Below are 18,079 nucleotides of genomic sequence, written 5' to 3'. Positions count from 1 at the left end.
GCTGCACCCGAGCATTCAGCCAGAACTGCAGGGGGCGCATGCGGAGCAGGGCCCAGCCGCAGAACTGGAGATGCTGAGGCCATGAGACTCAGCATCTTTTGACAGTTTTTGAGCGACACAGTCGCGCCACAACGGAAAGAACTCGCAGCGCGCTGAATGCCCATCGTGCGCTGTGGTGACAGTCGCGCCGTCATGGAACACGAGTTCAGAACTATACCCAGAAACAGGATCGTCTGACTGGGGTTCAGCGAACTCTTCACCCAATTGACACTGAGGCCGAGCTTCTCGAGGTGATCGAGTAAAACGGCCCTGTGGTCCACGAGCTCCGCTCGTGATCGGGCCAGAACCAGCCAGTCGTCCAACTAATTCAGCACTCTTATGCCTCTGAGTCTGAGAGGAGCGAGCGCTGCATCCATGCACCTCGTAAACGTACGAGGAGCTACGAACAAGCCGAATGGCAGGACTGCAAACTGGTATGCCTGGCCCTCGAAGGCGAATCTCAAAAACCGCCTGTGGTTTGACGCTATCTGTATTTGAAAATACGCGTCCTTCAGATCTATTGACATGAACCAGTCCCCTCTGCGAATCTGCGCGAGGAGCTTCCTGGTCGTGAGCATTTTGAAACTGCGTTTCATCAATGCCTTGTTCAGCTGTCTTAGATCCAGTATAGGCCTGAGACCCCCGTCTCTCTTGGGCACCAGAAAGTATCTGTAAAGTTTTGATATTTCGGCCCGAAGTATGTGTGCTACTTCTGTTTTGACCGTAGTTTCGACGGGCGCTGAAAAGCGCGGTGGGCGTCGAGAAAACTGTAGCGAGTAGCCTCTCTTTATAATGCCTAGCACCCAATCCGAAACCCCTGGAAGCGCTGACCATGCATCTGCATGAATGCATGAGCTTGAGGAAGAGCGCTCATCCGGAAGATAGCTACCATCCAGCCGGGAAAGTGAAGGGGGCGCTGGTGCAGACCACTCGAGGCCGAGACTCGCCGCGGCCAACGAGAGTACACGCATCAGCTCCTTATCGATATCCCCCCGTCTGCTGGGCCTCTGAGCAGCGGGCGCGAGATCCACAGAGCTCGCCCAACCCTCACTGCCCGAAGCAAGCAGAGAGCACGTGTCTTCTTCCTCCGACGCGGGCCTGAGATCCACTTCCTCCGATGACGCGTCGGCAAGCAGCGGACGCTGAGCATCGGGAAGCGATGCAGGGGAGACCGGCGAAGCGGAGGGAACCGGCGAGCTCGGCCGAGCTGGAGGCGGTTCTGGTAGGCGCTGCGAGCGGCGCTGCGAGCGGCGCTGCGAGCGGCGCTGCGAGCGGCGCTGCGAGCGGCGCTTCTTACGGCGCTGCGGCGCAGCGGATGATGCAGGCTTCGAGAAGGATGCCAGGCGAGTCCTCAGAGTCACCATAGGCATCAACTCGCAATGAGGGCATCCACCATCAGCGAGCACGAGCGCTGCATGGTCTTCACCCAGACAGGAGACGCAGATGACGTGACGATCTCCTTCGCTGAGCGGGGTTCTGCACGAGCCGCACGAAGGCATCTTTAAAAAGACGCAGCTCTTTTGTGAATGTGCGTCGCAGGGCGAACACACACACAGAATATTACAGAACAAGGATTGTAAAGGATATGGGCGCCGGATAGCGCAGCAGGAGCGGCAGTGGAAGGCGGCGGTGCCAGCGGCTTCAGGATGGCTCGTCCTGCTGATATGCTCTTCCAGACGGCGCTTGCTTCCTCGTGATCCAGCGATGCGTGAGCTGCTCTTGGGCACCAGAAAGTATCTGCTGTACAGCCCCCCCTCGCTTTGAGCTTGAGACACAGGCTCTACAGCCCCTTTGCTCAACAGTTTTGATATTTCGGCCCGAAGTATGTGTGCTACTTCTGTTTTGACCGTAGTTTCGACGCGCGCTGAAAAGCGCGGTGGGCGTCGAGAAAACTGTAGCGAGTAGCCTCTCTTTATAATGCCTAGCACCCAATCCGAAACCCCTGGAAGCGCTGACCATGCATCTGCATGAATGGCTAAGGGCTGGATGCGACACGCGATCTGTTGACTGGGCAACGGCGGCGCTCGAGTGTGCTGCGCATCTGAGGCAGGGGAGCGCGCTGATCACAGCGGGCAGATCGCTCATCCTCGACCCGTTCCGTCGCTTAACCGACTGGAGGGAGGCTGAGCGGGTCTCGTGGGACTCGATATATCTGCGAGTATATATCCTCAGATCCCCACTCCTCAGATCCGCGAGACAGATCGCTTCAGGTCCCATCTCATCCAGCTTGCGGAGAAGATCGCCCTGGAAAATCTGTAGCGTCGCCATGGTGTGTAACGCAGACGCAGCCTGCCCAGCAGCAGAGAATATCCGTGCGAGCAGCGATGACGTCATGCGGCAGGCTTTGGTTGGCAACGCCGCCTTAGTCCGCCGTCCAGCAGAGGGCGGGCAAAGGTGCGCTGCTATAGCCTGTTCCACCGGTGGAAGTGACAGGTAGCCTCTGTTCTTAGCACCGTCCAGTGTGGAGAATGCTGACGAAACAGATGAGCGGATTCTCGCCGAGAATGGAGCATCCCAAGCCTGCGCCACTTCTTCGTGAAGCTCAGGAAGAAAAGGGGCGTGTTTTGAGCTTGAGGAAGAGCGCTCATCCGGAAGATAGCTACCATCCAGCCGGGAAAGTGAAGGGGGCGCTGGTGCAGACCACTCGAGGCCGAGACTCGCCGCGGCCAACGAGAGTACACGCATCAGCTCCTTATCAATATCCCCCCGTCTGCTGGGCCTCTGAGCAGCGGGCGCGAGATCCACAGAGCTCGCCCAACCCTCACTGCCCGAAGCAAGCAGAGAGCACGTGTCTTCTTCCTCCGACGCGGGCCTGAGATCCACTTCCTCCGATGACGCGTCGGCAAGCAGCGGACGCTGAGCATCGGGAAGCGATGCAGGGGAGACCGGCGAAGCGGAGGGAACCGGCGAGCTCGGCCGAGCTGGAGGCGGTTCTGGTAGGCGCTGCGAGCGGCGCTTCTTACGGCGCTGCGGCGCAGCGGATGATGCAGGCTTCGAGAAGGATGCCAGGCGAGTCCTCAGAGTCACCATAGGCATCAACTAGCAATGAGGGCATCCACCATCAGCGAGCACGAGCGCTGCATGGTCTTCACCCAGACAGGAGACGCAGATGACGTGACGATCTCCTTCGCTGAGCGGGGTTCTGCACGAGCCGCACGAAGGCATCTTTAAAAAGACGCAGCTCTTTTGTGAATGTGCGTCGCAGGGCGAACACACACACAGAATATTACAGAACAAGGATTGTAAAGGATATGGACGCCGGATAGCGCAGCAGGAACGGCAGTGGAAGGCGGCGGTGCCAGCGGCTTCAGGATGGCTCGTCCTGCTGATATGCTCTTCCAGACGGCGCTTGCTTCCTCGTGATCCAGCGATGCGTGAGCTTCGCTGAAGAGATGAAAAATCAGGTGAGTCAGCCTTTTCGAGCTCCTTTTATAGGTTGAGCCACACCTGTTTCGGCGGGAAGTGGCAAGAAGGGTGCGAAGCGCCCTTATTGGTCTGATGTTGCATCAGCCTGCGCTCGATAGGCCTTGCAGTTGCCGCAGAACAAGCCAATGAGCGAACGAGCCGTCTCGCCTATGGCTGTGTACTGCTGCAAATGCGCTTTACAAAAATACAAAATTAAGGATAATTTTTTGCTTCAGTATTTCGTGAAAAGAGACTTTTCCCGTGGCGTCTTAGCTAAGACACAGTACGAGAGAGCTCTCGTAAGAGAACCTATGTATTTGTTTATTTCTTTATTAAACTGTTGTTGTATAATATAAAATAAGTGCAATTATCCAGACTTCTGTTTATTTTTTAGATGTTTAGATAATGTAATGAATAAAACACATTGCTTACAGTATGTTATTATTTATTGCTCTTATCAAAAAAAAAAAAGTGTTGAATAACTGTTATTTATGTATGTGTGTGGTACCCATGAGGAACGGACAACTACCAATACACAGAATAATTTGTGTTTATGTGTGTGTGGTTTTGCTGCTAGAAGGATTTTGGCCATTCATATTCCAATTTATGTCAAGAAGATGACAGGAGTATAAAAGAATGATGAGCAGATTGCTGCTTCGGAAACTGATAATGTCAGTAGCCCTGACACCTAGAAGCCCAGAGCTTCCAAACCAGTAAGACCTCCATTTATCTTCGGAACACAGTTTAAGATATTTGAGATTTAGTCCGGGAGTTCTCAGTCCCTTCATTGAAACTGTGTGTACGGTATACTGTCCATGTCCAGAAAGGTAGAAAAACATCATCAAAGTAGTCCATGTGACATCAGAGGGTCAGTTAGAATTTTTTGAAGCATCGAAAATACATTTTGGTACAAAAATAGCAAACACTACGACTTTATTCCCCATTGTTCATTATCTGCCTCGGTTCGGTGTTCATCTTCAGTTCTCTCTTCACAGCAGTTCAGTCAGTGATCTATTTGAGTAAATTAATTACTCCGGGATATTGGTTTGTTTGAACTCAGAGGGAGTGTGTGTCAGCCACATTAAAAAAGTTAACAGCTTAAGTCATTTGTGGATTAATGTGTATTGGAGACGCGAACCGTTTCAAACGATTCAGTTCGATTTGGTGAACTGGTTCAAAAAGACCCGGTTTCATCGAATGATTCGATCGCCAACCGGATATCACAAACTTCTTTGTTTTGAACTCTCACAACAGAGACAAAAGAGAAGACAATGCTGTATAAAGTTGTAGTTGTTGCTATTTTTGGACCAAAATTTATTTTCGATGCTTCAAAAAATTCTAACTGACTCTCTGATGTCACATGGACTACTTTGATGATGTTTTTCTTACCTTTCTGGACATGGACAGTATACCATACACACAGTTTCAATGGAGGGACTGAGAGCTCTCGGACTAAATCTAAAATATCTTATACTGTGTTCCGAAGATAAACAGAGGTCTCACGGGTTTGGAACGACATGAGGGTGTGTTATTAATTACATATTTTCTATTATTGGGTGAACTAACCCTTTAAGATCAAAGTACACACCACAAAACATAGTTTAAAACCATCTAAACTCTGATATATTATCCAAACACTTGGATTGTAAAATATATAAAACGTATTTGACCATACAGAAACAAGCAATTACTGAGTTAGGACTGTCTTTTTATATATATATGTCTTTTTATATATATATTATATATATATATATACGGACATGTTGTCCGAACGGACTACGACGTGGTGATCCTTGATATGGGGACAAAAGCGCGTCAGCGCGTTCTCCACTGCCAGCATTTCCAGGCAGTTGATATGATGGAGCTTTTCCCGTTCTGACCATACTCCAAAGAACGGTCTGCCTTCGAGCAGCGCTCCCCATCCCGAAGTGGAGGCGTCCATCGACACCATTTTCACACTCGGGGAAGTCCCCAGGCTTACACCTGATCGGTACCAGCCGTTCTCTGTCCAAGGTGCTAGAGCCGCAACACAGCTCTGATCGACCTTGAAATGCAGCCGGCCAGATGCCCACACTCTGCGCTGCACCCGAGCATTCAGCCAGAACTGCAGGGGGCGCATGCGGAGCAGGGCCCAGCCGCAGAACTGGAGATGCTGAGGCCATGAGACTCAGCATCTTTTGACAGTTTTTGAGCGACACAGTCGCGCCACAACGGAAAGAACTCGCAGCGCGCTGAATGCCCATCGTGCGCTGTGGTGACAGTCGCGCCGTCATGGAACACGAGTTCAGAACTATACCCAGAAACAGGATCGTCTGACTGGGGTTCAGCGAACTCTTCGCCCAATTGACACTGAGGCCGAGCTTCTCGAGGTGATCGAGTAAAACGGCCCTGTGGTCCACGAGCTCCGCTCGTGATCGGGCCAGAACCAGCCAGTCGTCCAACTAATTCAGCACTCTTATGCCTCTGAGTCTGAGAGGAGCGAGCGCTGCATCCATGCACCTCGTAAACGTACGAGGAGCTACGAACAAGCCGAATGGCAGGACTGCAAACTGGTATGCCTGGCCCTCGAAGGCGAATCTCAAAAACCGCCTGTGGTTTGACGCTATCTGTATTTGAAAATACGCGTCCTTCAGATCTATTGACATGAACCAGTCTTTTTATATATATATTTTATATATATATATATATATATATATATATATATATATATATATATATATATATATATATATATATATATATATTCTGTATATATATATATATATTTTAAGGCAAACTAATTATGCTTAAATTTGACAAGATGTGGTTGAAATTGTCAGATGACATACAGCAGACAGGCAGTTCGTTGGAAAATTTTTCTCACCCTGTCAGAAATCTGATTATATAACCAGTTTTTTTTGTTTGTTTTGTTTCTCTCTTGGGCCATGGCATGATCATTTTCAAGTAAGCCACACCAGCTCCTACAACTGTCAATTAAACTTAATGGCCGTGGTTTTTTGACAGCAAATTATATGGTTCGGGGCTAGGCTCTGTAAAAGTGTTTTCATCAGAATTGACTCACTTCCATATTGCTTTGCCACGTGCTGAGCTCAGAAACAACAGCGCTTTTCATTTCTTACATTGGACGGCAAAAGTCCCTGAGTGGTTTTGTCAGTTTCATGGGTGGGAATGGAATGACCCGGCCACTATCGATAGTAATAATTTACTTGATGGACTGACTGATTGATTTATATATATATATATATATATATATATATATATATCAGACTATGAGAATGTGTAAGAAATCATAAAACACATTTCACCATCATACCAGCTATTCCCTTGAAACTCTCCATCAAAGTTAGTGGTTTGGTATAATATGACAGGGTGATATATTGTTCTCATGCTTTTAACTGACATTAAGAAATGTTGGTTCCTTGAAAGGAATAGTTCACATAAACTGATAATTCTGACATAATTTAATTACATAGCTTAAAATCTGTAAGAGATGTTATTTTTTTATTTATTAATTTTTTTTTTTTTTTAGATGAATCTTTATTTGCTATAAAACAACAAATGGAGGTGGTCAAAAATATAGAAAAAGCCATAAAATACTTAAATATTTTTGTAGGAGTGAAAATAATAATGACTAAAATAATGTATTTTCGCAACCAAAATGTGGAGGGCACTGAATTTACAATTATTGTGATTTAAATCATGATTTTAGGTTACTTGTTCTGTTGTTAAATGTTAAAGAAATTCAATCAAATGAATGAAATCACAAACCAAATATTATTTAATTTTGTATAGTTACTGTAGCATTTAACTGTGCTATCGATATATTTTTTACTTTACAGTAAAAATACTTACTTTTTATTATTACTGTAATTATTATTTCTTTCTTTCATTCTTTCTTTCTTTCTTTCTTTCTTTCTTTCTTTCTTTCTTTCTTTCTTTTCCACTGTAACTGTCACTGTAAACTCTCATTGCATGTCTAAAATGATCATACAAAAAATCACTTTTTCAGTTCCCCAGAAAATATGTTTAGGCAAAAAAAAAAAAAACAGTAGTTGTCTGCTTTTCAATTGTTTTCCTCATCCATTTCTCAGTCCCTTTATCACCTGTTTGTTTCTTTCTGTTCTTTTTCCAAGGACATCCGTACAGTCAGTAGGCGATGTTGCCATCCAGTATTTCTCATGTTCTCTTTCTATCCATACCTCTCTCTCTCTCTCTCTCTCTCTCTCTCTCTCTCTCTCTCTCCAAGGTCTGTCTTTATTCATTTTGTCTTAAAGCTTGGGCTGTTATTGTCTGATTCTATTGAATGAGCTTTCAGTATGAGACTCACTGCAGCACTGAAGCTCCACACAACTAAACAAAGCATCCTATCACTCTTCTTCAACGCACTTCCTCTCTATTAAGACATCTCTCTGAAATAGAGCCACACAGCACAGTGGCAGCAAAAGTAATGCCAGGACCAGAGTGTGAATTAAGGGAGGGTCTGACCGTTTGTTCTATATATTTCCATGTGTTATTTTTACATTTATTTTTATATATTATTTATTAAATTCATTAATGTACTCTTATACAAAAATAAGTTTCATGTTTATTTTGAAACCTGCCTATATGCATACTAATCAATTGTTCATTACTGTATGTATACTGATCATATATGATCTTTTCAATCCACAGCTTGATATAGATGCTGATAGATAGATAGATAGATAGATAGATAGATAGATAGATAGATAGATAGATAGATAGATGGCATGATGGAAGATTTGGCATGCTGTCCTGGGGGAGGTTGCCGAGCCCTAATACAGCTTGAACCTTGAAAACTCCTCCATCCCTAATGCTGGATGAAAATAGGTTAGGAGTGAGGAGTTGGGGTGGAGGAGGGATGCCGGAAAATTGTAGTAGGACAGAAGCAGGTAGGCTGCATATACAGTATATACATATTGAGCTAGTTTGGATGGTTAGCTAAACGAGTTACACCTGTGCCAAAATGGTTGATTATCTGATTGTGCTCCTCCAGAACCTTGTTAATAAAACATCATTAAAAACTAAATCCGCATATTAAAAATGTGATACATGAAGACTGGATTAATAATGCTAAAAATGAGGTTTCACATCACATGAATAAATTACATTAATAATACTGTTTTTACTGTGTTTTTGATCAAATAAATGCAGGCTTGGTGATCAAAAGATACTTATTTCAACAACATAAATACAATTTTCTTTTTTTATTATATGTGTGAGAGAGAGATAACTTTGAATAAACTAGAGGAGACACATTTTCTAAAATAAGAATTCTCCTGAAATTCAATTTAAAATAGAGAGAGAGAGAGAGAGAGAGAGAGAGAGTAATATTTCAGTTGAGAATGAATGAATGAATGAATGAATGAATGAATAAAAGAAAGCTTGTTCAAATGTGATCAGACATTGTGTTCACATAAAAATAAAAAAAAATAAAAAGCCAAACTTTCCTCTAATCTTATGACCTTTGAAACTTTGAATAAACTACAGGAGACATTTTTTCTAAAATAAGAATTATCCTGATATTCAATTTAAAATTCAACATGGTTCTGTGAATAAGACTTAATTGGAATTCCAGCTTTAAGTGTTTGTCAATTTTCCACATGGGGAAAATTCATTGGACCACCACATGTATAAAAAAAAAAAAAAAAAGATTCACTGAGAGTAGTAATTAAGTCAATCAATTGCAAATTGAACAGCTGTTGGGTCATGCTTTTTCACTGAGTACTTATCCACCATAGAATTTGCTAGTATGACAGAATTGGTCACCACAGACTTTGCAGTGTTCCCTCCGGAGACAACTTATAACCTTTCCTCTGATGCTTCCCAGTGCCAGCAATAGTCTGCCATGTATCAAACTAAATTAATGTCATTAAACGCAATTCATTGAGGTGAGGAGAGATCTCGTACACGATGCCCTTGTTATCCTTCCATATGTCTGCTCAGCTGTGAACTCATCATAGGCAAGTTGCAATGGCAATGCACCGCCCTTAGAGTTTATCTGAGGATAGTGTGAGATGAATTCAACAGATCACACATCTGCAGCACTTCTGTGAATGGAGAAAACTGAAAAACAAACCCATAGGTTTACATAAAAAGGAATAGAGGCATTTACACTAAATATATTTCACTTAAATCATATTGACAGATTAACGTAACGAAAGAAAAAGTGTGCTAAATTACGGTTCATCGTGACACGTTCCAAAGTTTTTGGAAAGGAAAACGAAACTGCAGAGAGAAGTTTTCTTTATTTTGCAAAAGCTGACAGCTTTGAATAATGTCTTGCTTCTATATAATCAACCAGCTTTGGTATTACCATTGCGCTGACACAACATCATTTTGCTTTAAAGCCTGTTCATTATCAAAATAAAATAGAGTTAAAGAAACAAATAAAAAGTTAGACTGCTCTGTTGTAGGCTACAACATGTTGCGCTCAGCGTGACCACGCCTCACTGTGCTGATACAGCCGATGTGAAAGATGATGTTTAATGTAGATAAAAGTACAAACACTATATAATAAATAATATTTTAGCATCCAAATGCGTCGGGAACATGGAAACATTTTTTTTCACTTTCAAAACGCTTATTTTTTTCACTTTCATCCTTTTTTTGTTTTTGTTTTTTTTTTTACAATGAAGCACATATTTAAAAAAAAACTTTGATGTCTTTAAAGTGTTCATAGATTTTTTTTTTTTTTTAGTAGCCTACATTTGGCCAAAATCTAGAAAAGATGACTAACCACAGCGGGTTATTGACTAACATTAGATCTCTATTTTGTATTTTTCTCTTTGAGAATATAAAACGCTGTACTTTATTATTATTATATTATTATTATTGTAGGGAGTGAAATTTAAGGTTAAATGAATGTTCTATAACTTTAAATAAGATATAAAGGTAATATCGCGAGAACAGAGACCCGCGAGAGAGAGAGAGAGAGAGAGAGAGAGAGAATTTTGAATTTTAACACAACTTTTATTACAAATACATCTCACAGTACAATTAAATTACACTGTGCATAAATATTAAGAGCAACCTCAACTCACAATAAATGTGTAAAAAACAAATCACCTTCAGATACAGAACACAAAGCCTTGTTGCAACACCAAATACCTTCAAAGGTAATGAGATCATCCATTTGCTTGTAATAAGCAAAATCAATCAATATTCTTGCTTTCACCATGTTTAAAAACATTGCTACTACATTCTGTCCCAAATTTTGCTTTCTTTTTTTTTCTACTTATATAAATAGCCAATTTTGCTAGGCCTAAAACACAATTTAAAAACTGACATACAAATCTGTTTTTTAACACATATTTAAAACCCAAAATAAATAACACAGTAGAAAAAGTTTCATTACACCTCTGAAAAATGACTCCTAAAAGCAAAAATAAAGGCTCTAATCTTGCACATTTTACAAAAGCATGAAAGATGGTTTCTCTCTCAGTGCAAAAAGGACATTGAGCATCAACCTCAGGATTTAAAACAGAAATAAAAGCATTGACGGCGACAGCGCCATGAAGAATTCTCCACTGTAAGTCACCTGTCTTTTTTGTCAACGGTGGTTTATAAAGTGCTCTCCACTCAGGTTTTCTGTCTACATTCAATTTAAAAAAATCACGCCATGGAGTATTAACTTTCTTACTTAACAATCTTTTGTTAAAAATAACAACACAATACTTATACAAACTTCTGCCCGAACAAGAAAAGAAATCTACACACAGAGATTGAACAGTTTTTAAAAACACTCCAGAAACCTCTTCTAGATTCGGTGAAAGAAACAGACAAGGAAAAGAGTCTTCAGGATCTGGTTCACAGCGACCATTACCATACTCAACCAACAAAAGTGTTTCCGTTGCATTAAGGAGCATCTGCCACTTCACCAATAGTTGTGCAACTAGACGGGTTGATCAAATCCCCAGATGTTGAGCCGTTGCTTCATCATTCATGAAATCCATTCCTGATACTTCCAGTAACTGTCCCAAATTGATGATTTTACTGTCAGTGAGTGTCTTGTTAAGTCCTGGGTACAGTCCACTGGCAGACAAATCCAGACGTGCTCCACGATGGAGGATCAATACATGCAACCCTATGCCATATTGAAGAAGCAACTAAATTATTTATAATTAATATACGCCCTCTACATGACATTTTTGGAATTAACCATCTCCATTTATCCAGGCGGCCTTTCACTCTTTCAATGACTCCTTCCCAATTATTTTGCACTGTTAACTCATCACCAATATACACTCCTAAGTATTTAAAACCTGATTTTCCCCAAACTAACCCTTTAGGGAGATCTGGTTTCCCACCTGCCCACTCACCTAAAAATAAAGGGTTCACTTTTACTCCAGTTTACACTGGCAGAAGATAACCCTTTAAAAGCTTTAAGTAAACCTGACAAAACTTGGATGTCACTTTGCCTACTAATCATAATTATGACATCGTCAGCATAAGCTGACAATGTAAGATTCTTTACACAGTTTGGCAAACATAAACCATAAAGTTTGACCCGTATTTGCTGTAAAAGTGGCTCTATTGCCAAAGAGTAGAGCATACCAGACAATGAACACCCCTGACTGACACCTCTATGAACTTTAAAAGGAGCACATAAACCACCGTTCACTTTCAGAATACTCTCAACGCCACTGTAAAGAACTTTAATACAATTTATAAAATTTTGACAAAACCCAAAAGCCTCTAAAACTCTCCACAAATAGCGATGTTCAACACGGTCAAATGCTTTCTCCTGGTCTAATGAGATTAACCCACAGTCTAGATTCACCATCTTGGAGACCTCTAAAATATCCCGAATCAAAGAAACATTGTCAAATTTTTACCTACCAGGAACACAGTAGGTCTGGTCAGGATGGATGACACCATCCATCGCTCCTGCTAGCCTATTAGCCAAGGTTTTCGAGAGCAGTTTGTAATCGCTACAGAGTAGCGAAACGGGCCGCCAGCACTTTATGTCCGTAAGGTCTCCTTTCTTGGGCAGGAGGGTAAGCACTGCTCTACGGCAGCTCAGAGGCAGCTGGCCTTCGGTCAAGCTTTCATTCAATACCTCCAGAAGGTCTTCTCTCAGTTCTGACCAGAAGGACTTATAAAAGTCTACTGGCAGGCCGTCAATGCCCGGCCCCTTTCCAGACTCCATTCCTTGTAGAGCCTTGTACATTTCGCCCATGCTCAAAGCACCAGAGATCTCAGCATTGACTTCCTCAGACACCTGGGGTAAGTCGCTGAAAAAATCGCTGTCACTCCTGTATTCTGGCCCAAGTTCGTTTTTATACAGGTTTTCATAGAACACAACTGCTCTCTTGCGAATGTCCGCAAAGTATGTCAATAAACCTCCAGACTCAGAGCGCAGAGCATGAATGACTCTGCTCTGACCGTTCTTTTTCTCCAGGTTAAAAAAGAACTTGGATGGAGCATCCATTTGGTCCACACTCTGGAACCTTGACCTGACCAGAGCCCCCTGTGTTTTGATGTTCAATAAATCAGCCAACTGTGTCCTTTTCTTTGACAATGAATCTAAATACCTCTGGCCATCAGTTGACTCAGCTAACTCTAGAAGTTTTAAAATGTCTGTATCCAAGGTGTTCATAATCAAACTTGTCTCTCTAGTGACGTTTTGAGTATACTGCAAACAAAATTGTTTTATTTGGGCTTTCCCAAAATCCCACCACTGTCGTAGAGACTTAAAAGAAACCTTTGTGGTTCTGAACTCATCCCAAAACAGTTTAAACATGTTCTTAAAGTACCTGTCACTTAACAAAGTAGTGTTAAGCTGCCAGTATGCACTTCTTGGTTTAACGGAGTTTAAAAACACAGAACACAGCACCATACAGTGATCAGAAAAACTCACTGGGGTAATTAAAAATTTCTTTACAATATTACAGTGATGCTTAAAAACATAAAACCGATCCAATCTTGCCAGCGAAATCACACTGTCACAAACATGAGTCCAAGTATACTGTTTTTGTGCCCCATTAAACTGTCTCCAAACATCACATAGCTCATGGGTTTTGACAAACTGGATCAAACGATTACGAGACGGCAAGTGAGGTTCAATATGGTTTCTGTCCAAGTTTGACTGTGTACAGTTAAAGTCACCACCCACGAATAAATATTCTTCTACACAGCATTTTTGTAAGACTGAACACAAAGTATTTAAAAATAGCATTCTTTCTATGGGTGCAGTTGGAATATACACGCAAATAAAAACAAAAATAAAATTCTCAAAAATAGCTCTTACTTTTAAGAGCCTGCCCTTGACTACTTCATCAACCTGATAAGAAGTTGGATTAAAAGCCTTAGAAAAAAGAATAGCCACCCCTCCGCTAACAGAGGTGTTGTGGCTCAACACAGAGACCCCGTCCCACTCCTCAGCCCAGTCAGATGCATTCCTTAAGTCACTTGTAACAAGGAGTCGGAGGCGTTCGGATCCATATGCAGCATTTATTCCACAGAATGGTAATACAGGCAGAGATCAGGAATGGCGTCAGGTGTGTCAGGGATAACCAGAATCGTAACCAAAAACAAGCAGAGATCGGGACAGGCAGCAGAGAATCAGAGTCGGAATACACAGTCCAAAGGTCAAAACACAGGAATAACAAACACAGGGAAAAACGCTCTGAAATGTCAGACTGGCTAAACAAGACTTCGCATTGAGTGAGAGTGAGTGTGCTGCTTTTATGTGTGTGTGTAAATGAGGTGCAGGTGTGGCAAGGAAATTAGCTGATGAATGAGGTGCAGGTGTGGCAGGGTGATTGTGATGCAGTGACTCATGTGTAATGTAGTTCGGGTGTGGTGCAACAGTATGAGAGGTGCTAGTGACCAAGTGACATCTGGTGGTTGATGGGTGGAATGGTCCTGAGTGGAGTGCCCTCTAATGAAGTTCATGGGCACTCCATCTAATAATCGTGACATCACTATGCGTTTCTTGCAACATAAGAACATCTATTCTTTTTTGTTTAACTACTTGAAACATAGCTGTTCTTTTTCTCATTTCTCTTACTCCATTTGTGTTTAAAGTCGCAATATTCACTTCACTCATACTTGGAGAAATGAAAGAGACTAAGACACAAATTAGCACTCCATAAACACACACCACATTACTAGCCAGGCTGCTATACTTTCTCACTACCATCATTGGCATTGTCAGAAGTGAGTTTTCTCACAATCTTTTTTAGTCGATATAACTCCTTGTTTGTAAAAAAACTCTCCGACATAAAAAACCTGGTTTTATCAACGAACTGCTTCGTGTCAGAAAAATAATCAGCTACACAGACCCCTCTCTTGTTTTTAGTAGCTTTTAAAAACAGTTTAATATCTTCCACTTCACAACCTCGACTAGAGAAGTCACTCTGAGAGAGACTGACGCTGGAATCAGAAGATTCACTGTCACTTTCACCACAACAAGCATCCACGTCAGCTTTCTTAGATCTAACCATCTGAAACTCGTCAGATGTTTTCCTTTTCGACGGAACTTTGAAATCAATCTGCTCTGTCTCCATTTCAATGCCATCACAAAAAGAATCGAGCAGTAAAACATTAGGTAAATTAACACTTTTTTGCGTATTCGATGTTTCAACATCACCCGGTCTATTTTCCTCAACCACATTTTCAGGTTCATTTACCTGAATCGCCGCACTCTTGGCCGCGGGCGGATTCTCTGCAGCTCTGTCCTCCACCGCACCTGTCCCCGCTGCACCCATCTCTGTCACACCTGTTCCCGCTGCACCTGTTCCCACCGCACCCATCTCTGTCGCCGGCCGAACCGAGTTTGACGGACCAGCCTCGACTGGCTCACTAACGTCATCAGCCGCTGCGCCTTTTTCCGTATTTTTCCCAGGACAGGCACGGAGCAAGTGGCCCGCTAATCCGCATTTAAAGCACTTCATCTTGTCCGTGGTAACATAAACGACATAATCAAACTCGTCCACTTTTATATGCAGAGAAAGATCTAAATCCTCGTCATCTTTTAGGATCATGTAAACGAATCTCCTAAATGAAACCACATGTTTCAAAAGAGGAGATCCACTACCAAACGGTATCATTTTAATAGGTGAGACCAATTTTCCATATCGGGATAAAATTCTCACCAAAGTTTCATCGCTAATGAAAGGCGAAACGTTCGACAACAAAACTTTTTTTGATGGCATAGAAAGTGGTAAAACATGAGTAAAAAGATTCTCAATTACTATACCATTCTCAACTAGGTCATTTGCCTTTTCAACAGAGCTAAGAAAGATGACAATGGCACTGTTCATTCTGGAGGCCGACATGATATGTTCATGCCAAACAACCTCTCCTGCAGCCAGGCAACAGTCTTCCACGCTCACCGTGGCCGCCACTTTTACTCCATGGCGCCGCGTGAGTTTACTCAAACCTTGCATACGTGGGGCCGTCATGCTGCCTGCAAAAAAAAGCACGGTAGCACGCGGCCCAAACCAACAAATACACCACCCCTTCTTAACACTAACCCATACAAGAAAGAAAGAAAAAAAGAAAGAAAAAAAGAATTCACTCACAAGCTCCAATTCACTCGCAAACGCTCCTCTCACACTCAGCAGTCACACGTCACACCGGAAGTGATAGAGAGAGAGAGAGAGAGAGAGAGAGAGAGAGAGAATGACGCACCCTGTATAATCAGATGTGGCCAATTCCTAATGTTCACCTCTTCATGTTTAGTAAATCAAGTGATATGATCTGCCGAGCTCCCTGTTGGTGTCCTCCTTCCAACAAAGCCAACGAGCTAGTGCACGGTAAGAACTGTAAAGCCTGCATATAGAAACGAAGCGCGTTACATTATTATTAGGCAAATTATAGACACATAGGCCTAATATTGTTTTTTTTTTTTTTAAATAACGTTATGAACCGGTATTTTTTTCACCCGAACCGGTTTCGGAACGGTAATAATTCAGAGGAACGCAGGAACAGAAACATTAAAATATCGATTCTGCTCGAAGTGAACCGATTGAATTTTCTTTTCGTTTTCAAGCCCTGGTTACAATCTATGATAATATTTGTAAGATGATTCACATGCTGTGATAGAATGCAGTGACTTAGATATTAATTTTACAATTATTATTATTATTATTATTATTATTATTGTTATTATATATTTTTTTATTTATATTTCATATGCACTTGATCTTCATTAAAAACTTTGATGACTAAATAACTATTGTAACATCAAACATTATTAATCTATATTTAATTTATACAGTGAGGACTGTGCAGTTATTTTACATGTGATTAACTGTCATTAACTGAGGTACAGAATGTAAACAATTCAGATAGATGTTCTTGATATATATTTTGGTTGCATTTGTGAGTTAATAAAAATGAAGATGGTTGTTTAAAATAGATATATAATATCAAAATATTGATTTATCGATCGATATACTCCTGTAACGGATCGAATCATAATCGTATTGTAGATTTTTTTGAGGTATCGAAAAATCTCTCATCACTGGGTATGAGCATTTTGTATCATGACGAACTGTCCGATTTACACCCCTAGTCATTACAGTTAGCAGGTGGTTATGAAGAGTTGCTCTGTTACTACCTCTCCTTGGTTACAATACAGGCATAATATGCTCTCTCTCTGGGCAGCCAGCTCTGCCTTTCTCTATAGCCAGGCTGTGGTCGCTGAGTGTGGACCATGTCAAGGTTTCAATCTTTTTTTTTTTCAGTTTGTAATCTCTGACTGTGGTCAAAAAAGATTTATCTTTTTACTGTAATAGTGTACATAACACTGTAATCGTATTTGTCTTGAAAAAAAGAACAATAATCCTTGTTTCATTTACAAAAAAAAAGAATCATCTTTTCAGTGTACTTTACTGACATTTCTCAATTCTCTACATTGTAAAACCGAACAAGTTATGATAGCTAAATTATATTGTAGAAACTAGTTGCCTCAATTCATTTAAGAAATATTTTAGAACAAGTTCTGTAAACTTATTTCACTTGAGTTCACTAAAATAATATTTCCTAAAATACAATTAAACTCAAACTCAATTTAGCACAATGATAACCCATTTATATATTTATATGCAGTACATATTTTATTCAGAATACAACACAGATGACATATCAAACGTTTAAACTGAGAACATGTATCATTTTAATGCATAAATAAGTCAACACAAAAAAGTTGGGACAAGGCCATGTTTACCACTGTGTGGCATCCCCTCTTCTTTTTATAACAGTCTGCAAAACGTCAACAAGACAAGTTGCTCAAGTTTAGGAATAGGAATGTCGTCTCATTCTTGTCTAATACAGGCTTCTAGTTGCTCAATTGTCTTAGGTCTTCTTTGTCGCATCTTCCTCTTTATGATGCGCCAAATGTTTTCTATGCGTGAAAGATCTGGACTGCAGGCTGGCCATTTCAGTACCCAGATCCTCCTTCTATGCAGCCATGATGTTGTAATTGATGCAGTATGTGATCTGGCATTGTCATGTTGGAAAATACAAGGTCATCCCTGAAAGAGACAACGTCTGGATGGGAGCATATGTTGTTCTAGAACTTGGATATACCTTTCAGCATTGATGGTGCCTTTCCAGATGTGTAAGCTGCCCATGACACACGCACTCATGCAACCCCATACCATCA

Source organism: Carassius carassius, chromosome 41, assembly GCF_963082965.1.
Source record: "Carassius carassius chromosome 41, fCarCar2.1, whole genome shotgun sequence".
Classification (NCBI taxonomy): domain Eukaryota; kingdom Metazoa; phylum Chordata; class Actinopteri; order Cypriniformes; family Cyprinidae; genus Carassius; species Carassius carassius.
This window is presented reverse-complemented; position numbering follows the sequence as displayed.